This window comes from Lactuca saligna, chromosome 8 (assembly GCF_052625555.1).
Source record: "Lactuca saligna cultivar CGN05327 chromosome 8, ASM5262555v1, whole genome shotgun sequence".
NCBI classification, from domain to species: domain Eukaryota; kingdom Viridiplantae; phylum Streptophyta; class Magnoliopsida; order Asterales; family Asteraceae; genus Lactuca; species Lactuca saligna.
Genome location: NC_136424.1, coordinates 176,623,143 through 176,647,524, shown reverse-complemented (window position 1 = coordinate 176,647,524; position 24,382 = coordinate 176,623,143). Strand labels below are relative to the sequence as shown.

Below are 24,382 nucleotides of genomic sequence, written 5' to 3'. Positions count from 1 at the left end.
CACATTTTGAGAATATAGCATATAGTTTCTCCTTTCGAAGAAGTTCCAATACCGCACGAATATGAATAGCATGATCAACTTCAAACTTGGAATAGATTAGAATATCATCAATGAATACGATGACTGATTTATCGATCATTGGGCGGCATACCCGATTCATCATATCCATGAATACAGCAGGGGCGTTTGTTAAACCAAACGGTATAACAAGGAATTCATAATGCCCATATCGAGTACGAAAAGCAGTCTTCGGTACATCCTGCTCGTGAACTTTTAACTGATGATAGCCAGATCTTAAATCAATATTTGAGAAATAGCTAACACCCTGAAGTTGATCGAATAAATCGTCGATGCAAGGTAGTGGGTACTTGTTCTTGATAGTCACCTTATTCAACTCACGATAATCAATGCACATCCGCATCGATCCATCTTTCCTCTTGACAAACAGTACTGGAGCACCCCAAGGAGAGGTACTCGGTCGAATGAAACCATTGTCAAGTAGTTCCTGCAGTTGGATCATCATTTCTTTCATCTCAGCTGGCACAAGACGATAAGGAGTCTTTGCAATCGGAGCAGCACCAGGCACAAGGTCAATTCGGAATTCTACTTGCCTATCCGGAGGAAGGCCATGCAAGTCATCAGGGAAAACATCAGGATATTTGTTAACAACTAGAACATCATTTACAATTTTCTTCTCCTTTTTTGAGACATCAACTGTGTAGGCCAGATAGATAGAACACCCTTTCGATATGAATTTACGAGATTTAATGAAAATAATTATTTTTAAGAGTCTTTGTTCACCGTAGACATTGATAGGATTCTCCCCTTCAATAAGAATGTGTACTATCTTTTCATAGCACAAGAGTTCTGTATGGTTCTTTGATAACCAATCCATACCGAGAATAATATCAAAGTTGGGCAAGGAGATAGGGATCAAGTTAGCGAGAAAAGTATAGCCTTCAATTTCAATAACATAATCCCTATAGGCTTTATCAGCAAGTAATGATATACTTCCCGCAGTATCTACGTGAAATGGTTGCGCGAGTACAAAGCAAGCAATTTGAAAGGAATGCGCAAATTCGTAAGACACAAAAGAATCTGATGCACCAGAATCAAGTAAGATGTGAGCAGGTCTAGAGTTGACAAGAAATGTACCTGTCACAACATTCGAGTCCTCACGTGCCTCCTCTGAGGTAATCTGGAATGCACAACCCTTAACTTTTGGCACCTCCTCCTTTTTAGTTGGAGTACCCTTTGATTGTTGAACAGGGACTTGGCTTCTTGCCGGTTGTTGAACAGAAGCTTGACTTCCCGTCATCTGACTAGTAAGAGTAGGGCAAAAACACTTCTTGTGGCTAGTAATACCACATGCATAGCAATTAATTGTTGGATTAGTGTCTAAGTCCATAACTATTTTGGTATGTACTTGACCGGATAGTGCATGGTCCTTTTGGGTTGCCTTCACCAAAGCAACTTGACATGATGAATTATGGAGAGAGAGGATTAATTATGATTTATTAATATATTATGAGAATAATATATTAAAGGATAAATCATATTGTTTAATTAATATTAGTCAAGAATTAATTGATAATTAATTTTGTGGCTAAAAGAGATTAATTAAACTTAAGGGACTAGAAATATAATTATAAGATAATTGCATTTGGGATATGGATTACTTAATAAGATATAAGTTGGAAGAATTCTATGGGGAAGCCCATTAGAAATCGTCCAAGGGATATACCAAAGGAATCCATGGGCTGCTTAGGGCTTAAGCAGTCAGATTAGGGTTTCCTAGTTTAAAACCCTAATAGCCTACATGTACATATAGTACCCTTAAGCCCCAAAAACGTGGATAAGATTTTCCTTAGGGTTTCCACACGTTTTTGGCTGCCTCCTCTCTTATCATTCTTCATCCTCTTGCTCTTGGTGTTTGTGAGCCATTGGAGGAGTGATACTTGTGACCCTAAGCTTTCTAAAGCCATTACAAGGAGGATTTGAGTTGTTATTGCAATATAACAACAAGAGGTATGTAATCTAATCTTCTTGGTGAATTTCGAAAATAGTATGATTCATTAGGTTTCTTTTTTTGTTCATAAAGTTGTATAACTAATAGTGAAAACATAGATCCAACTCTATGGTTGCATGCACACATAAGATTGTTTGTATTAAACCCATCAGTGGTATCAGAGCCATTGGTTTTTGTTTTCTATTAGCTTTTATCCAAATGTATGAACTTGACAAATTAAGGTTTATAGCCAATAAACCCTAGGAGGCTATAGATTATGAGATTAGGGTTTCCTAACCCTAATTTGCGAAAATATCATGAAAAGGTTTTATGAATGCTTTCCAGTAGGAATGGCAATGGGGCGGGTTCGGGGCGGGGCATGGATTCCCAAACCCGCCCCGATAACTTCGGGTATCTTATCGGGGCGCCCCATTGGGTTCCGGGTTTTCCCGTCAGGTTTCGGGTATCTTATCGGGTTTACAACAACTGATAACGAAATCTTTATTCTCTTTTAGGGTACCCTAATGTCTTATAAAATATACATGTTCTAGCAACTCTTTTAAATTAAAAACATGATGCATCACTTTAATAAAATAAACTGGACGTTATATAAAAAATTATTTGATTTAAGTTTTGTTTAATACGTCAAAACACATAAAAATGATCATTAACACCAGATTGTTAATAACTAAAAAAATTGTCCACGATAAGTATTTTATATTTGAACGTGTACAATTAACAGCAAAATTTTTTGAACATATTATATATATATATATATATATATATATATATATATATATATATATATACATACATATATATAATCGGGGCGGGGCGGGGCGGGGCGAGGATAACCCACTCCCTGCCCCGAACCCGATAAAAAACCCGATAACGACCCGTTACCCAACCCGAAATGATCAGGTTTCGGGTTTCCCCATCGGGTTCGGGTTTTTTTGCCATCCCTACTTTGCAGTAGTCCAAAATTTCAAAATCTAGGGTTTGAAAACCCTTAGATTTCGAGATTAGCCTCCTTCCCTAAGATAAGATCCTAAATTTTAGGGATTTGGATTATCCCATATCTTGTAATTATCCTTTAATAGTTAAATATGGTAATTAAAGATTTTGGGATATCTCATCCTTTATTTTCAAAATCTATGTAGAAGTCTAAGGGATTAGGATATCTTAAATATATAAATGGTAATTATCCTCATGAATTAGATAATCCCTTATGATTTCATAATTAAAATTAATAGTCTAATTCAAGATAATTATTAAATCAAGAGTTTTAATATTTAAAATTTTAATTTAATTGTCTTAAATTCGAAAATTTTAAGTGAGATTAAAACCTAATTGTTTTGAAAAATTTCAAAACTTTCCCTCAAGTTTTGGAATTTAAATTGTTGATTAAAAGTTAATTTTGAAAGTCTAAATTCCAAAACCCTAATTTTGAAAAAGTTCAAATTACACCCTTATGGTTTTATTAAATTAATTAAGTGTATAATTAAAAGAGAGTTAATAAATCCATAATGATATGGTTTATATTTAATTAAATTAAAAGTGTAATTTATAAAATTAAACCGCCTAGTATTTTAAAAGTGTAAAATACACCCTTATACTATGTATAACATTAAAAGTCTAATATTATATGTGTATAACTTAAATGCTAGTCTTACCGTTAGTAGGCCTCATTCACGAAGCCGATCTATAAGGGGGGTATAAAGTTATGGCATATAAAATGGCCATTTAATGGGTATCCACTCTTACCCACCGCTTCCTTGATTGGTGGAGGGTCGTTAGTCGAACGGGTAGGATACGGCAAACCCTTTCCATTAAAAGTATAATGAAGTATAAAGTAACTAAAAGTTTTACAAAATTCTCAATCTTAGTTACTTTAGGGAAAAGTGAATTGATGCAATTCCATGAAATTACACTTTGTTCCCTTGTGAAGACGTTAGTGGAGCGTGTGTGATTAACCGGCACAGTAAATGGTTCTAAGCAAAGGTAGGAAAGGGTGACTCGATGTTTGTCATAGTTTGGTGGAGCGTGTGTGGTTGACCGGCATATCGAATAGGTGAGTGTAACATGTGTGAGCACCATGTAAGTTTGCATGGTTATTCACACCCGCTTTGTGATCCTCAGTGTCCTAGTCACAAACTAGAGGGGCATATCGAGATTTAAACATGCCATTGAAAAGTTCAATGAATCTCAAAGGATCTAGGAGTTTTCATAGATTTAAAACTTAAATTTCTTTTTCTTTTTCATGGTGGAAATTGGTAAATCATCATTTACCTACCTTCAAATATTCTGCAACTAGATTACGACATCCCTTTTCTAGGTTGTAGCGTATTGTGTTGGGTCCTAGCTTTAATATCTAATTTGGGTGATTTATTAAGGACTCAATCAATCAACTAACTTGAATTTAGTTTCTCCCGTTTTGTAGATGTCAAAGTACGACAACTATGGTATTCCTAAATCCCGTGGAACAAGCTTTCCACATGAAGATGATATTCCATGATTCGATCGAGGAACAAGAGATCATGCTTCACTTCCTTCGCCTCCTCCAATTATTCTCCCTAACCCACAAGTTCGAAGGTTTGAAAAATTCAAGCTCACTCAAGCCCTTTTGGCAAGTAAACACGGAAAACCTGTGTGTGTACATGTCTTAGAGATGAAGTCACACATTGAAAGGTTAAGGATGTTGCGTGTCGAGATTTCAAATAAGTTGGTTGTTGACTGGGTTCTTTAGTTGCTTACTGAATCATATAGTAAGTTCGCGAGAGAGTACTATATGATGGATCATGACGTGACCCTCATTGATTTGACATATTTGCTTATAGCTGCTAAATCAGAAATGATTTGGCGAGCTGGTCGAGCAAATTTGTCTGGTAAATCAAACTCCCAAACTTAAATGGATATTGAAAATGGTGACATTGGAGATCCAGAAAAGGTAGATTCTGAGATAATTCCATGTGTCATTCCAATGGAATCCATTTACTTTTATTGTCAAGAGAAGGGGCATTGGAGACGAAGCTGTCCTATTTACCTAAGAGATCTAAGAGATGGGAGAGTCAAAACGTATGGCTCTAATTTAGGTAAAATCCATTAACTAACTCTTTTAAGTTCCTATTCTAGATTCTTAATACATGATGTGATAAGATTACATTTGATGTTTTGTAGAATCGAAGAAAAGAGAGGAAACTTAAGGGAGGAAGTGAGCGGAATCTAATCGTGAAGAAATGGATTTCGATCGCATTACTTGAAGATTAGATTTTTGAGCTACTACTTAGAGTTAGAATAAGAGTGCTAAGAAATATGTATTAGCATAGTTTTTCAATGAATTGCATTGTAAGGACAAATTTTTCCGCAATAAAATAAAATTTTGATTTTATATTATTTATTTATCCTTGCGATGGCGTGTATGAAAAATTGATGTTTTGAATGTTTCTATTATTAGCAATAATGGATTTGATTCTTAATTATGTGGAAATGTCGAGAATTTACCAAATAGGGAGAGTTTCTCATCACCCAAGTTTCAATTGGACAGAAACTTGGAATCATGCAACTTGGTTGCATGATGAATGAGAAATTTCATATTTGGAAATTAGACTAATTCGTTGACAAAGTGTCAAGTGAAGGACTAGGAGATCGAGTACAAAACGTTGTGTGTTGATCAAGTCCACCACAAGAGTAACAAAGATATTTGTCATGATTTACTAAAGGTTTAGTAAATATGGTTATACTTATAAGATTAAGTGTAATTCTGAATTGATTGAAAGAGTTTAAATCAATAGCAGAACGAATAAAAAGAATCAAGTAGGCAGAAAGATAAAAGTTTCTCTATTCTAAGAAGGGAGAGTACCTTTTATTATGTTTTATGATAGGTCTTAATGATTAAGAACCATATCTCAATTGATCCTCTAAGTGAGTCTTAGTACAACTATATGTCTGATAAGAGGAATCAAGAATTGAAGAAATGGTTAAATCAAGAAGTCAATCATACTTCGTTCCAAAACAAGTCTTAGAGCTAATATTGTTACATTAAGTGACAAGTCTTAAGAAGGTTTATAACATTCACCAAATGTGGAAAGTTGTGATGTCTTGGATAAGACAAAGACCAACTAGGACCAATTTTGTGAAGTGTTTTGTCTTGATAAAAGCTACACTAAGTCTTGAATATTTGTTTGTCGAGAAATGTTTATTGACAAGTGAATCGTATATGTCAAGGAGTCAATGGGAGTCTTACTGGTCTTGAAAGGTTTCAAGAACAAATCAAGAATAAACCTTATCGATCATCACTAGCACACGACTTGAGGTTTATCATCTATCGTGTTGATGTTATTTTGTTTCTGTGCCATTCCAATTGAGTTAATTATGCATGTGAGTTCTATGAGTTCTCATTTGAACGCATAAAAGGCAAGGACCTTGGTCAATGAAAAGTACATTGATAGGAAAGGGTGAGCTACTTAACTACTTCCAAGACATGGTGGGCACTCGTGTTACCATAAGGCAAGAAATCAAGATTAAGAGTTCGGTCCATATGAGTTTGGATTTGTCGCAAACTTTGGTTTTGACAAATTCACATGGATAGGAACACATACACCATTAAAATCTAAGTGTCATAAGATTCCCTCCTTCATGAAAATGACTGTGAGGAAATGCTTTCACTAAGACAGATTTTAAGAAGATAGTGATTGTGAAAATTGCATTCTTAAATTTGATTATGGTTACGGTATCCCTTTCCATGATTCGAATTGTGAGATTTGGAAATTAGTCTAAATTTTTAGAGACACATATGAGCTATCTAAGTCAAATGTGTATAAGCTTAGATAAATGATTATCAAAGCATTAGGTATTAGAAATATGAACTTAAGAAATTCAATAGGTATTGTTTTTCTAGAAGTTAAGCTGTTTTCTGAATACATGTCAAAGCTAGTGGGAGCATAAGTGTTATGCTTATATGAGAATAATCATCATGATAGTGGGAGCATAAATGTTATGCTTGTATGATTATTAAGGCAAGTATTGCAAGTTAGCAATATTAATTATAGAAAACAAGAGTTATACTTTGCAAAGTCGTAAGGGTTGAAAAGTTGTTTTGCTATAATTAAGGGAGAGAATATTATGCTTCATTTCAAATCTAAAGGCTTAGGTTGTGGAATGTTAATAAATTTAGTCAAGGATACATAGTGCGTTCTGAAAATTTCGATTATGATTATGGCATCCCTCTTCATTGTTCGAATTGTGAGAACGTGACACATTAAATATTATGGTAGAAGATTGATAAAGTATCGTATTTTTATGTAAGACATTATGCATCGTGTCCGATACGCTTCGGGTATAGGATCGATTGCAAGTGTTATAATATTTGACCATTCTAAAATTTTCCAAATGTCTAGCGCATTTAGAGGGAAAAGGACAAGAATCGCTTTTGACTAAGATAATTAAACAATTATCAAAGGACGATCCAAAGCTCGATGAGGATTGGTTGCTTGTGAGTAGTTGGAAGTATGGTACTGGATGGACCATATTGACATTATTATGAATAGATAAGATTCTATTAAGAATGAGTTGTCATATGGAAAATATGGAAATGTTTCCATATTGGGAGTTGGATATTGAGAATCTATATCTAGATTAGAAGCTTTTATGCAAGAAAGGATGTTCAAAGGAATGTACTTTGAGACACCATATCTATAGAATTGTTTCTTATTGAGATTGGCCAAGTTTTGATGATTTTGAGCTATGACTTTATGAAAGAAACATTGCATAAAATGTTAGAATCTAGCATAAGTAACAAGAATTTGATATTCTTACACTTGTGATAGGGATTGAGAGTTGTGAAATGAGCATGATTGGAAATGTGTTCATTTGATCTATTTCTTTAAGAAAGAACCACAGGTAAACATTGTGTGCATGCTAAGAGCGTGGTACAAGTGTAGTAAAAATTCAAGTAAGAAGTTGATTACCCGAAACAACAAATAATGAGTAATCGATATGGTGATAAATAAAAGGTGTTTTATTTATACTTAAGGGTTTCAGACCATATAGGATTAGTATTATTCTTGTGTTTCACTTTGCATGTTTTGACTTCCTGAATAATTAATTATTTCAGAATAATCGAATTATTCGAACGGACCATAGTCGTTCATATGTTGGAAGTAAGTATGAATGAAGACTGTCGTGAATTGGTGTGTGGATTGTCTAAAGTGTATTAGACATAAGCAAATGTTCGCTGCAACGTTCATGAGTGCTTATGAATATGATTTGAGCATTGGATTAAACCCACGCTCACTTGGATCACTTCATGGATTTTATCACGAGTGATTGGTGAGATGATAATATCTTATATTCTTGAAACAGAGATGTGTGAGTTATATCTTGCGAGTCGGTTACTCATTGATAATATGTAAACGCACTAGTAACTTGGTGTCATAAAACATATTGTTGTGTGTGATTCAGTAAGTGAGTGCAAGAAAGCATTGAATCAAAGTTTATCCGTTCCTTTTATCCAAAGTAGGATGAAAGCGATATCTGTGGGCCCCTCGATGATTTAGTGATGACACCTAAGTGCTTGGCCAAGCTTGGACTAATTTGCTATGTTCAATTGTAGTCTGTTGTCAATCGTCATAAATCGGAAATCGGGAAACAACACATAGATAGAGAGAATGATTTAAATCCATGTCTCAGTCTATACGATATCTAGAATGGAGGAATATATGATCCCTTATCTAAAGGACGCGTATCTGATAAGATCAGAGTTGACAGCGGCTTTTGAAAGCTACGATTGCAGATCAGGATCTGAAGTCATACGCAGAATAGTTATTAGACTTATCCAAGTGGGAGACTGTTGGATTAGTGTCTAAGTCCATAACTATTTTGGTATGTACTTGACCCGATGGTGCATGGTCCTTTTGGGTTGCCTTCACCAAAGCAACTTGACATGATGAATTATGGAGAGAGAGGATTAATTATGATTTATTAATATATTATGAGAATAATATATTAAAGGAGAAATCATATTGTTTAACTAATATTAGTCAAGAATTAATTGATAATTAATTTTTTGGTTAAAAGAGATTAATTAAACTTAACGGACTAGAACTGTAATTATAAGATAATTGCATTTGGGATATGGATTACTTAATAAGATATAAGTTGGACGAATTCTATGGGGAAGCCCATTAGAAATCGTCCAAGGGATATACCAAAGGAATCTATGGGCTGCTTAGGGCTTAAGTAGTCAGATTAGGGTCTCCTAGTTTAAAATTCTAATAGCCTACATGTATATATAGTACCCTTAAGCCCCAAAAACGTGGATAAGAGTTTCCTTAGGGTTTCCACACGTTTTTGGTTGCCTCCTCTCTTATCATTCTTCATCCTGTTGCTCTTGGTGTTTGTGAGCCATTAGAGGAATGACACTTGTGACCCTAAGCTTTCTAAAGCCATTACAAGGAGGATTTGAGTTGTTATTGCAATATAACAACAAGAGGTATGTAATCTAATCTTCTTGGTTAATTTCGAAAATAGTATGATTCATTAGGTTTCTTTTTTTGTTCATAAAGTTGTATAACTAATAGTGAAAACATAGATCCAACTCTAGGGTTGCATGCACACATAGGATTGTTTGTATTAAACCCATCAGTAACATCCTTTCTTGGGCAAGCTAGCTTTATATGACCCTTTTCTCCACATCCATAACAGACAATGGATTCCTTGTCTATTTTGCAGTGGCCCGGATGATTCCTTCCACAAATATGACATGAAGGCGATTGCATACAAAAAGATTGTGATCTACCGCGTCCACGAGAGGCATTTTGAGTTTGAACTTGATTACCAGGTTCAGTCCGAACCGATTGAGCTGGTAGAAAAGAAGGAACAGTAATAGTTCTTTCAGTACGTGGATGCTTCGGAGCAGTAACAGTGACACCACGTATTTCTAAGTCATGCTCACGTCTTTGAGCATATTCAACGACTTTATTGAATGACAGAACTTCTCGATTGGCAACGAAATCGTGGATTTCGTGTCTTAGTCCCTCCATGAATAACTGAATTTTCTCGTCTTTAGTTGGAATATACTTCGTAGCAAACCTTGCCCGTTGATTAAACTGAGTTTCATAATCATTCAACGTCATTCCTCCTTGTTTAAGCTCGAGGAATTCCTTATCCAATCTCCTCCTCATGTCTAGAGGACAATACTTCTCTAGCAAACGAGTTTTAAACATTTCCCAGGCTAAATTCTCCTTGTCAAACCCGTTGAGAGCTTCATATGTTGCTTCGCACCAGACCAAGGCTTCTCCGATGAGCATTGAGGAAGCATAATTAGCCTTGTCTTCATTATCCACATGAGAAATACGACACACTTTCTTTGTATTCTGGATACAAGTAAGAACAATAATGGGATTGAGAACACCGGAAAACTCTATAGCACCACTACTCTTGAAATCTTTGAATGAGGGATGCTTCACCTCTCCTTTTGAAGATTCTCCAGTGGCTTTCTCTTTTCCCTTCTCACCATTCTTTTTGTGTTCTTTGAGAGTTTGTCGAATAACACCGATAAGTTTACCCAAGAGTCGCTCCTCACGAGGAGATACTGGAGTATTCACTTCCTCTGGTTGAGGACCTCCACCAACCTCAGGGGTATGCCTACTAACCTGTTTAGCCATTGCTCTGCAATACGGAGTAACATTGTATTTTAGAATATTAGGGTTTATTATTACCTAATACTTTTACTTATATATTTCCTATGGTTTGTCTACGTATACTTACAATGATTAAGTTTATATATTGAACTTCCAATAGTTTAAGTCTAAATACCAACCCGTGGAATTTAATTCACTCAAACTACTGCTCTGATACCATGGTTGAAAGACCCTAACTTTCGTATTTATGAAAGACCCAAACTTTCATACTTGACAATATAGTTACTCCAAAACATGCTACTTGCATATTAATAAAAATAATATTTTACATTGATAAAGAGGTTGCAAACTACTGGATACAAACCGACTATTTTAAAGTGTTATATATTACATAACTTCCCAGGATTCTATAGTTTTATACACATGGGAGTGCAAAATACAATAGTTTCAAACTATTCATAAGCTTCTATCGATACAATAGTTTCAAACTATTCAAAAATCTTCTACCAGTATATAACTATACTGGATGCTTATCTCCTGCAATTTGTTAAACATTGAGAGGCTAAGCGGTGACGCTTAGTGAGTTCAATAATAGATACAATATAACGTTATTCCATATATATATATATATATATATATATATATATATATATATATATATATATATATATATATATATATATACTTTAATATGGTAGAAGCAAAGAGGAACAAGGAACAACAAGGGCATATGTGAATCATGTGACAAACATTCCATATCAATCATTGATTTGATTTAAAGATATACAATCAATAAGACATAACAATTTCCATGCTTGATATACATCAATAAAGCTTTGACCCAAACAGCACAGAAGATATACAACTTCGAATTAACATTTTGGTAGATTTCAGGCTTATAGCCCTATCTAACCTTCTGTCAATACCATAGAATAGAATTCATTCTCTTATGGAGACATGTTCTACATGGCCAGAGGCTACATACCAGTACCAAGGTGAAGCTAAGTCCTTTCACTGATCACATGGTCAAAGGTATTTCTTTGTTATTAAATATAGAGAATAAAAATAACCCGGGGAAATGACCCGGAATAATAACATTGAAAAGCCCATAGCACATATAACATATAACACATAACATACAATTATTTCTATATATTAAACTCATCGTGAAATAACCGGGGGTTAAAATATTAATTTAGATAGCACTTCGGCTCTAAATAACCGGGCTCTGCGAAGGTAGAGCTTCAAAACCGAAAAGATAATTTTTTCGGGCTTCTCGTGAGTCTCGGGGCGTGTTTCGGGCTTTGGAATCAGTACCGGGGCTTCGGGGAAGTGGAAGTAGAAGACCTATAAGTTTAGGGGTAAAAGGGGGCAAATTTCTAATATTTACCCGGGAGGTCTCGCACCCCTTATATAGGTGCGAGCCTCGGATCCGAAGCGAGGGGAAGAGGGCAGGTGGCTGCGAGGTTCGGACCAGGTGGCAGCAGAGCGAGGCTCGGACGGACCGGTGTTCGCTTCGCATTGGTTGGATGATGCGACTTTTGGCTTCGGATCGGGTCGGCAACTTCGGTCGAATCAGGAGCCTACACTTGGGTCGCGCACGAGGGCGCATGCGAGGCCACGTGATTTCAAACAGATGCCAGCTCCTAAGTGGACCGAGCTTTGGTCAAATAGGGAAAGAGGTGACGACTTCGGACCAATCAGCGGGTGCTACCCGAGGCTACGGTTCAATCAGAAGACGCCACGCGGAGGCTGCATGCGAGGGATGATGTGACAGTACTATTCATGCGAAATTTCTCGAAAAATGTGCCAAATCTTGTAAAATCCATAACTTTCTCATACGAGCTCCATTTTTTACGTTCTTTATATGCACGTGTAGCTAAAGTTATGTTCTAAAACTTTCGTTTAGACTTCGTTGGCTAATTTTGATTTTAACTTTAATATTGTTATTTTTAACAGACCGTGATAGGAAAATCCGTTAAAATTTCATAACTTCTTCATCCGATGTCCGTTTTCGTCAGACTTTTTACCGTTATACTACTAATAATGAGACCTTCAATTCTCGTTTAGGCTGTGTCGGCTAAAAATCACTCGATCAAAAATTCAAGTTTTTAACTGTCTAATGTTAAACTGAAACTTCGAAAAATCATAACTTCCTCATACGAAGTCAGATTTTGACGTTCTTTTTATCGAACTTCTCGGTTTAATGAATAATACAACTTTCATTTAAATTACTAAGGCTAAAAAGTAGTTTATCAAAAACTCACTTTTTACGTCATTCATCATCGTGCCTGTTTTATCACGGATCTTCGATTGGTCATAACTTCTTCGTTATAACTCGGATTTCGATGAGGTTTTCGCCTAAATGTTTCTAACGAGATTATCTACAACTTTCAATAATAAAATTTTACTTATTCCAAATTTTATATTTTCGCTATATTTCACTATTTGGCTTTTAATTGGAATCTTATAAGACTTCCAATATTTTATGAGTGATTCTACACATAGTTTTACTTTATTTCTAGTAAAAACTATCTGTTAGAACACAACATTCAAATTCACATAATATTACAAAATATTATTTACTTAAAACACGATTTCAAACGTATATGTTACATCTATTTATTTATTACATTAACGGGGTGTTACAGCGACATTAGTGTCTAGGTAAACAAGTTCGAACACACATCTTCCATTTCTGGTGTCGACCATACTACAATATGTGCTTCATAGTCCAACCATAAACTTCATATAATAAGAATCTAGTGTTAATAAACTGATGTCGAGCTAACTTCAACAATAAGAACTTGCAACAAAGGGAGACAATTTTTAACAAGCTGATATTTTCTTTAAAGAGCAAGAAGTGATAGTCAACGCACGATGAAGACAGAAGATCTTGATAAGAGAAATGGGAGACAAGATAACCCATAGTTTTTATTAAATGTGAGCATACAACGTATAATCCTTTGGGAACATAGGCTAAAATTCTATATTTGTAGTTTTTTTAAGTGTTGTAAATAAATAATATGGCAAACAACACATTTTTGTGCTTTTTGTAAATTTTATAAGTTTCTGAGTCAGTATAGATGTATAGACTTTTAAGACTATATATATATATATATATATATATATATATATATATATATACACTAGGGACATCTAAAGGTCGTGCTTATACCTACGAGTGGTATAAGGTTTTAGTTAAAGATAATATCGGGAAAAAAATCTAGTGAAAGTAGATTTCTATTATGGAAAAGAAAATTGAAATACATTGCCATCAGGTAAAAACTAAAATACATTGTCTATAATTTTCTTTTTTGAAAATACAGTGATGTAATATTAATAAATGACATGTCAAAGGGTTGTTTCCAAATTGAATAGTCTAAATGACATGTCAAAGTGTAGCATAATCATCACTACAAATCTTAATCAACCAGGCCATATTTACCTTTAATCCAACATCATTAAGTAGTAGTTTCTCTAGTGCTTCTCGTGATTACAACAAATTTTATTCAAAGCCCCTAACATGGTATTCAAAAACCAATTGATTTCTATTTCACTTTTATGGTTAACATAAAATCGCATGTAATTACAATAAATATATTCACAAATAAATCCTATTTAAATTATTTCTTACTCACAAAAAAAAAATAATGCAATCTTAAATAGCAGGTAAAACTAAACAAATTTATTCCACATATTAAAAAATCACAAACCTTTTTTTATTAAAGCATTTATCTATATTATAATTTAAAATTGTCCAACCTAAGAAAAATGCACCAAAAAACTTGGCATATATTCGATTTGGAATGCCACAAAACAGAGCAAAATTCTTTTTTATCGGCTGTATAATAACAATCTTTGTAAGAAATTGCATAATGCAGATCATTACCTGTATAGCCGCAAAAAGGTGGCCCCACCTTATAGTTTGTCACCTTGTAACTTCGTCTATAATAACTCAAAAAGTATATGAACTAAAGGTGTTAACAAATGATCTTGTCAGTTTTGTAGATAAAGTCATCAAGTATTCTACTCTTAAGACTTAAATTTACTCGAATAAATTTACTTTTGTACAGTATTATTTTTTAAACAAAGTATGTGATTGCAATTTATTTTCTTTAAAATAATTTATATGTACTAAGTCGACAGAGAAAATTGAACAATTTCTACAATCTGGATATACTCTTCATTTTTGTTTGTATAGTATATTACTGCAGATGTTGAAAAAGAACATAAACCATCAGAAAATGTATTTTCAATTTTGGCAGGACAATAAAGATAAGTCTTCTTAAGTCTCCTCACATCAAATTTCATATTCTCATATCTTATTGGGTCATAAAGTTGTAGCTATGCGATTATACTAAATATAAAAACATGCATATATCAAACTGTACATATCAGAAAACACTTTGCAGGGCATAAGAGCTGACCTTGCAACTAAAAAACTAAAATCGTCACTCTTCCAAAGTATATAACACAAAAAGCAACTTGAAATCTCGTAACCTAAGTAGGTTATGAGATTTAGTCGACTATCAGAAACCAATCCGTGTTTGTTGGATATCATAATGAAGTAAAAAAAAAATCATATTTTCAATTATCACAATTATAAGCAGATTGGGCAACCATAGCTTTTGTAACTTCATCAAAACAGTGAGCATCAAAATATTTAGGCTTACGGATACAATTGAACCGACTATTCTCAACATTAAACCAATCAATTGGTATAAAAAATACTCCCCAGATAATAGTTCAACAAAAGCCCCGACTTAACAAAATTGCATATTGTTTGTTGGTGAAAATATCCAAGAATCAACACAGACTCAAATTTAATATCGATATTGGCTTAGCTTGGGTGAAATCTTCAACCCATAACATAAGCTTTTGATTTCTTACTAACAACCATTATATTAATAATATTCCAAAACTAAATAGAGATTAGAGAGGGAATTACGATCTGTATTTTTAGAGATTAAAGACCTTTTTTTTTTGAAAGAGCCAAAGCTCAGCAAACAGAGATTAAAGACCTTACATGTGCATGAGCATGTATTTCTGGTTGACTGGTATCCGTTCCTATATAGGAAATAGCATAATTTTGAGGATAATGATCCAAGTAAATAGCTAATTAAAGAAAAACATATTCAATTTTGAGGATAATCATGTGAAATCAAACACATGCAGGTTGTAACAATAACATAAATATACAAAAAAAAAAAAAAAAAAAAAAAAAAAAAGGGTCAAAATACAACTTACAGAATATTGCATGGATAAACAGTGAACAAAAATTGAACTTACAGTTTACATCCATTAACACAATTTGTAGTTATCACAATTCCAAAACCTACTACTGAAACAATTTCTTACCAGTGGTAGACTCGTCTCTCTCTAATTTGCTTTTAATATGAAACCATAGATTGTCAAAAGAGATTCCAAAACTAAAATCAATATAAAAATGAGAACCAGTAAATCTAGGCAATCAAAATCAGAACGCGTAAATCTAGGAAATAAAAATTGACCTTCAATATATCAAAGGGAGAGTTGTAAATTGGAAAAAAAGTTGATGCATTTACCTTATAATTGTGTGGTGTTCCAATCCTCAACAAAACCTAGATGGTTGGACGAAGATGTAGGTATAGATTTAAATTTGGATTAATGGCTTAACTAAGAGACAAGGTTTGCAGAGAGCGAAATGAAGAACTGAAAATAAGGAGCAGTCATACCATCCAAAGAAAGCCAGGGAAGATAAGAGCGCCAGAGTGAAGGTCCGAGATGAATTATCAGTTATCAAAACCTAAATTAGAATATGGGGAGCAAACAGTTCATAGAAAACCGGTGGTATGGAGTTAGGGCATCAATATGAAACAACGATTATGCTTCTTATCTGCAAAGAAACCCATCAATTGATCGATTATAGAGGAGCGGTGGCGAAACGGGCAAATGTCGATATATTGGGTTGATGGGTAGAGAGAGGTGATGGAGGTAGTGTATTGAGAAAGTAAGGAAGCATTAGAGGAAAGGAATCATTGGAGGAGGTGAATGGAAGCGTGGAGGTGAAGAGATTACTTTTCAAACGGTGGCACATTGTCCCATTTAGTGGAATTTAGTGGAATCATGAGTGATGAACCATATTGTCTATCCATTAGGACCCGACCCATCAAAAGGCTGCTTAAAATCAAGAAAAAACAGCCGAAAATCCAAGAAAAATCCAAAAAAATCCCATACTTATTCTACATTGATCAACCTTTCCTATTTTGCTCAATTTTTAAAGCATAAGGGTTTCTTTATATATATATATATATATATATATATATATATATATATATATATATATATATATATATATATATATATATATATATATATATATATATATATACACTAGTGGGGTACCCGCGCGATGCGTCGACGACTATTGTTCCTTTCGACAAAAAGTTTCTAGGTGCCGATTAGTTGTTATCTCGATGAGGTGGTTCAACTGTAATCGTATTAAATGAAAACCATCACGTTTCCAATCTTCCTCCAATATGAAAGGTTTTTTTTTTTTTTTTTTGTTTATAAATTTTAAAAGGAATCAAAATATGTTTTCTTTTTTACCAATTCATACAACAAATGCTTATAATCATTTAATGTAAAAGAATTGTTATTTTATATTTTTTTTTTCACAAGAATTATGTAAAAACATTTCATCACATTCATAATTAAATGAATAGTTATATTGAGGAATGGTTTTATTTCATTGAATTTTTTCAATTATATATATATATATATATATATATATATATATATATATATATATATATATATATATATAAAATAAATATTTTTAAGAACACAAATAATTTGAAAAATATCATTACCATTTTATTATATATCGATAAGGTTTATACAAAATTTGATCTTATATATCGCACAGAACTTCTTGATACACCACATTTTATGTGTAAATTCCTCTCCCCTTAAATTCTTTTGTGGGTTTCTCTAAGACCTTTGTATTCTCACGGGATATCCCTCTGAAAAGCGCCACATAAAGTTGCCCATGCGAGAATACTGACTGGTAGATAAACACCAACATTTGGAATTGTTTGGCCTTGAGCTTTATTGATTGTTATAGCAAAGCGAAGCCGAATTGCAAACTATTTTCTTTTCAGTTTGAATGGAAACATGTCATTATCAGATGGACAAATATAAGGCTTCAGGACCATCATTCAAAATAAGCTGAATTACATAGCTATTATAATAATTTGAAATATTAATTTTAATAGTACTTATAATTAAATTCTTAATAATAATAATGATAATAATAATATAAAAACTTACAATTGATCTTGAAGAAGTAAATCAACCGCACAGTCCTGTTGTAAAAGATGTCCGTCAATAACTTTGCCAACAACATCTAAACCACCGTTTAAGTAAAACAAATTTTAGTTATTTTTAAAAAATGAGTTAAATATTATATTGTAACAACTATTTAAGAATTACAATTATGACATATTGATCATCAACAAAGTTGTATCCTTCATACTTGGGGAAGTCATCGGGAGTGGAATTGAGTTTAAAATGATTTATAGAATATAAGCGGCCTTCCATACCTCTTTCTAGGTATCTTCCTATTAAAGAGCTAGGAACAACCACCACCATTTTTTCTCTCTAGTTAATAAAAAATTTGTTAAAAAAAGTAATAGAAAAACTCATTATATGGTGAAATTAAGCATTATATATATATATATATATATATATATATATATATATATATATATATATATATATATATATGGAACTTACATTTTGGTCAACTACAAGAATAATTAGTCTGTTTTCCCTTGTATGCACCCAAACAAAATCAATCCGAACGCAAGCGAAATTAAACCGTGCATATGGACTATCGAGTGACCGAAAAGAGTTAACATTGAAATACATATCCATTTTCTACAAAATTTAAAATAAAATGTAAAAGTTAAATAATTGGTAACAATATTATTTATTTAAATATTAAAAAGATTCATAATGTTCATAACAATAAATATCGTATTTATAATTATTAAAATAAAAAATAGAAAATACAAATATAAAATATTTCAGACTTTCATTTACCATATTAATTTAAATATTAAAATGATTCGTAATGTTCATAACAATAAATATTGTATTTATAATTATTAAAATAAACAATAGAAATACAGATATATAATATTTTAGACTTTCATTTACAATGTTAAAAGTTTTGACAAACCTAATTTGATATCATAACTGTTACAAAATTTTATTCTTCGTTATATTTTAATAACAACATATTAAACTAAACCAATAAAAAAATAACTATTCATATAATATACTTCTATAAATATTATACTATTAATATTTGTATTTCTTACATTTGGTCTTGTATAAATTTTCATCCACTATTAAATCAATAGCTTTAAACGGTTTATACTTATATTCTAAATGATTTACATTTGTTATATAATGAATAAATCTAAAAGAAATTATATAGAATATAACATGTAGCAAAAAAAGATAATGATACGTAAACACATAGTATTATCAAGTTTTACATGTAGGAAAAACCCATAGTTAAAATATAATAAAGTAAAATATGTAGCAAAAAAGCATAATGATATTTAAACAAGATGAATAATGTAAATTGAAAGACTTCCAATTTACCTCTATTTTGGTCACAAGTGAAAAGTAAGCACCGACCTCCATCATATATAGATATGATTAAAACAAAAAATAAGTTGTTAAAAACCAAATCAAATCTAAACAAAATTGTAAGTGTTACTCTAAAGCAGTGTTGTAAATATCGGCCTAGGCGGCCGCCTAGGCGCTTGGCGGTCTGCAACTGATTACGATTAGGGGTGTTTGGCGGAAATTGGTTATACTCGGTCTCGGCGGTCCTTGGCGCTCCTAGGAGGGAAAATTTTCAATATTTCAAAATTTCAAATTTTCAAATATTACACAAAAATTAACAAAATTTTAAATTTTTAAATTTTTAAATATTCAAAATTTCAAATATTTAAAAGTTTCAAATTTTCAAAATTTTAAATATTCAAATACTAATTTTCTTAGGATGTATTAAATTTTAAAATATTTTTATTAGTAATTTAGGGTCTTCGATTAATCCCCGATTAATCCCCGCCAAATCGATTAATCGTTTGACCCCAGTGAACCGCCGAGCAACCGTCGAGCAATTTTTACAACCATGCTCTAAAGTATAGACTAAAAACTTGTTGCTAGGTAAATGAAAAAAAAAATCAATACACATCACTTTATGTATCACTTTATATGAAAAATAGAAATTAATCAAATTTAAACAAAATTGTAAATGTTACTCTAAAGCATACACTAAAAATCACTAAAACTTTATTATAGGTAAATGAAAAAAAAAAATCAAAACACATCACTCATTATTAAAAATAGAAATTACAATTTAATTTTTGTATATCAAAATACAAGAGAAAGAATAAGGAAGCATACCTGTTTTTTTAAAACTTAGCTTTTACAATTTGTTTATCAACTAATGAACATATTTATATTGGTTTTACTTTTGGAATCTTTTGCTAGTACTGATTCTGATGGTCTAGAAAATAGTGTTTCAATTAGGCTTTAGGCTATCAAAAGTAAACTTTAGAAAATAGTGTTTCAATTAGGCTTTAGGCTATCAAAATCAAAAGTAAACTTTACGACAGTTTATACAAACTATTGTTATTGTCTATTAAACAATTTATTTTACAATCTATAAGACTTTTTATGAGTCTATAAATTATTGTTTTCTTTTTTACATGCTTTTACCTAATATTCTACTGTTTTTTGACTATCAAATAAACTATTTTAGACAGTCTGAAAAATACTATTTATGACCACCTATTTACCTACTACTTTATTGTTTTTGACATGGATTTTACCTACTACATTGCTGTTTTCAGAGTCAACAATACTATTACTGGCAATATTTGTATCTAATAAAATACTTTCCAATCAGAAAAATATTTTTTTGACATGCAATCAATTTGTGTTTAAAAAAACGAAATACCTTTATTTGTTTTATTTTATTCGTTATAATAAATTCCTACTTTCACATAAACACAGAATATAAAAAATGTACCTTAACATTTAAGAATGCATTAATTTTTATATTCTATTCTTTAATAAAACATCCTACTTTCACATTAACAAATTCAAAAACATATAGATAAATTTAGAATGTTATGACACTCAAAAGTGAGAAAATATGATATTATACAAAACTTGTATGATCAATGCTTACAATGCAAAAAATAGCATGATAATTTCAATTTTTGGTTATATTATAATTGAATGAATTAAAATAAGATGATATTTCTTATTCCTTACAAGGAAGGGCAAGAAATATCATTGTACTTCAATACCGACATAATCATGAAAGTACGATGTTATTTCCTACTTTGTATTTTAAAAACTAGGAAATAACAAGGTACTTTCACGAATTCTTTATCATTTAACCTTACTTTGACATACATACATGCAATTAAACACTTATTAACTGATTATATAATAGAAAAAATATCATATTTCTACCCCTACTAATTTTGAAGGTTGCCCAAACACATCAAAAACTTGAACCTAGCAAAAAAAAAGTTCAAATATAAGCCATCATAAAACAATCGTGAATTGTATACATATTTGCATCGTACTTTAATTGTAGACTTAAGAGTATCTTACTTTCATTTCAATGGGAAAAAATGCATTATAAAAATTGGATCAAAGAAATTATGATGTTATTTCATGCCTTGTATTTAAAATATATTAGAAAACAACACTAAAAAAAGGAATCAATGAAAGTTTGTATTTACAAAGCACAATATAGCATCAAATAGTGCATTATATAAATATAAGCTAACTTTAATTGCTTCCTTAAAGCTTCATAATTTCATTTCAGTTAAATAAAAAATAGTGCATTATAAAACATGAATAAAAGAAAGTTTGATCCTATTTCATGCTGTGTATTTAAATAAGCAAGAAAAATAAGATGTTATAAAGAGATTTAATGCAAGTATGATGCTTTTTCTAACTTTTTAAATAAGAAATATTGATGCTTGTAATAAAATCTTTATAATTGCATTATACTTTTACATACACACATGATCACATACATATACCATACAATAGGATGCCATTATTTACCTTTCTTAAAAAGGTTTCATTTTTGTCCTTCAAATCAAATAAAGGTGCCATTAAAGTATGATGATATTTCTTACTTTGTATTTTACAAAGGAATAAATACAATCATATATATTTAAATAAAAGCATAATGCAATTTCTAAGAGTAAAAAAGTTTCATAAACATTTGATTTAATTAAAATTTTAAATTTTATAATGATATCATATAGAAAAAAAAAACATCAGCAAAAATATATGAATAAAACAAAAAACATAAACAATTAATCACACCCTTTCATCAGATATGAAAACGTCAGTAAAAAAGTTTCATAAAAACGTCAGTAAAAAGTTTCATAAACAATTAATCACACCCTTTCATCAGATATGAAAAAAACAAAAAAACATAAACTATGAGTTAATCATGAATATATAAATAAACACCAACAATTATACCTAAACAACGTAAAAGTTTGTTGGTGCAAATCTGATATCATTCTTTCTTGATCTGCTTGCATTTCATATATACAATAGAAGAAAAAATCACAAAATCAGAATTTTTATGTGTAAATAGATAGAAAAAGAAAACGATGAAATGGTTCGTTCAACTAAAAAAACGCAACAGAAATATAACCTACTAATATTCTAAAACACCAAATAAAATCGGGGTTTCATCTAACATCCATGGGATGCACCGTTCCAGCTTTTTGAACCTGAAAAAAACGATTTTTGTGGCTAATGGCATTTGTTCATTATTATCGAGAAGAAAACTAAAAAATCTAACCTTGTTAGAAAAAAAAACGAACCTTTCTCTCGTTTGTACTGCACGATTGAAAACCTCAAGATTGTATGAGACCTAGCACATGGAATAGAAAGCAACATCAAAATCGGTTAAATCAGGACAAAAGGTATGTGATTTTGGCGATATTTTTGAATTCTAGAGAACAAAACTCAAAAACCGAACCAAAGTTATAAAAAAAAAACGAACCTTTCTATTGTTTGTTCCGCACAATCTTCGAAAACTTCAGGATTGTATGAACCCTACCACATGAAATCGAAACAAACAAGAAAAATCGGTTAACACAGGACAAAAGGTAGGGGATTTTGGCAATTTTTTTGTCTAATGGCGTTCATTCAAAAATCTGGAGAACAAAACTCAAAAACCAAACCAAGTTATCAAAAAACGAACCTTTCTATCGTTTGTTCCATACAATCTTCGAAAACTTCGAGATTGTATGAACCCTAGCACGTGAAATCGAAACAAAAAACCAAAATCGGTTAACACTAGACAAAATGTAGGGGATTTTGGCGAGTTTTCTTGAGGCTGATTGGTTCCGAGTAGGTAACTCGGTGGTTGTAACGATGTTGGTGATGATGGGTAAGGGTATTGAGCGAGATTTAGATGACGAACGGTTTAACAGAAGATGAGGAGAGATCTTTGGCTAATTCACGATTACAAGATGAGGGGATTTTGGGACGTCGGTATTTTGCTGATGGGGAGTGTAACGGAGGAATGAGAAAGAAAGAAAGATTAGGCTGTAAATTAGGGCTTGATGGATAGAGGATCCGTGTAATTGGTTTTCTCGATCCTGATTGGTTCAAACAATTTCACATGGATAGGCAATGACAACATCATATCCATTCAATTTAAATCCAAAGGTCCAAAATTGGTTTCCTTGATTTTTAAGACAAATGTCTTAAATTTTGATGGGCCCACAATTATAAACTCTTTATAAGATGGTGTGTGTGTGTGTGTGTATATATATATATATATATATATATATATATATATATATATATATAGATATATAAATATATATAGAAAAAAAATTTCATAGGACATAGAAGGCATGCCCAATTTATCAATGAGAGAGGTAACTTTTTGATCAATCAGTGGCTTGATGAAGACATCAACATCAAGTATACTGGAGTCACAACCATATTCCTTAGTATGGGATTAATTGATATGAATTATTAGACTTTTCCTTTTAGCTCCTTATCAGCAGAAGACATTTCTCTATGTAATGTACCAGTTGGCTTTTCATACATTTCTTGCACAAATTCACAATTCTGAATCAAATGAAAACTATGATGAAGAAGGTTTCTTATGATATATTTTATTTCATCAAATGGAGATAACTTGATTGCAATATAAGAAGACATTATAACTTGAATATATCAGAAACCCCGATCTGATAATAGTTGAAGGTCTGCTTGATCAGATACAAACAAGTACAAACCCATGAAAAAGATGATATAGAAGAATATACAAACAAAAGAACAATGATGATCACAAAGATGTTTTTTCACTAAGAAAAATGTTCTCACAAAGAAAACAGGTGCACAAAGTACTCACAAAGATGGTCACGCCACACATTAGGGTTTAACCCGAATGCATGACTATAAACTAACACAATAAAATATACCCCTTTGTTTAAGGGATGTAATCTAATCTACATATAGTCAGATCGAAATCACTAAGATTTCAAATCAGATATCTATTCTATAAATACAAAGCTATCTATAATTACAAAGTGAATATTGGACAAATATACAAAAGTATCATAGTATCATAAAAAGGTCATACTGTCACTAATATTATTTA

At 31.9% G+C, this 24,382-nt stretch overlaps 2 long non-coding RNA genes across 8 annotated transcripts; both read right to left on the bottom strand.

The window, feature by feature from the left end:
- Positions 1-10,929: 10,929 nt before the first annotated feature.
- Positions 10,930-16,769, bottom strand: LOC145011402 (uncharacterized). 7 transcript variants are annotated; one of them, XR_013664100.1, is made up of 6 exons: positions 16,215-16,764; positions 16,009-16,079; positions 15,677-15,717; positions 14,540-14,595; positions 14,096-14,168; positions 13,186-13,392 (listed from the first exon to the last, which is right to left on the bottom strand). It is a non-coding gene; the product is annotated as an uncharacterized LOC145011402 (long non-coding RNA). The 7 variants fall into 7 exon arrangements; XR_013664101.1 differs by lacking the exons at positions 13,186-13,392; positions 14,096-14,168 and adding an exon at positions 10,930-11,184 and having other exon boundaries at positions 16,215-16,763; XR_013664098.1 differs by having other exon boundaries at positions 14,096-14,595; positions 16,215-16,769.
- A 5,172-nt stretch (positions 16,770-21,941) lies between these two features.
- On the bottom strand, positions 21,942-23,271 carry LOC145012586 (uncharacterized). Its single transcript, XR_013664581.1, has 4 exons — positions 22,967-23,271; positions 22,766-22,818; positions 22,584-22,633; positions 21,942-22,490 (listed from the first exon to the last, which is right to left on the bottom strand). It is a non-coding gene; the product is annotated as an uncharacterized LOC145012586 (long non-coding RNA).
- Between the last annotated feature and the right edge of the window lie 1,111 nt (positions 23,272-24,382).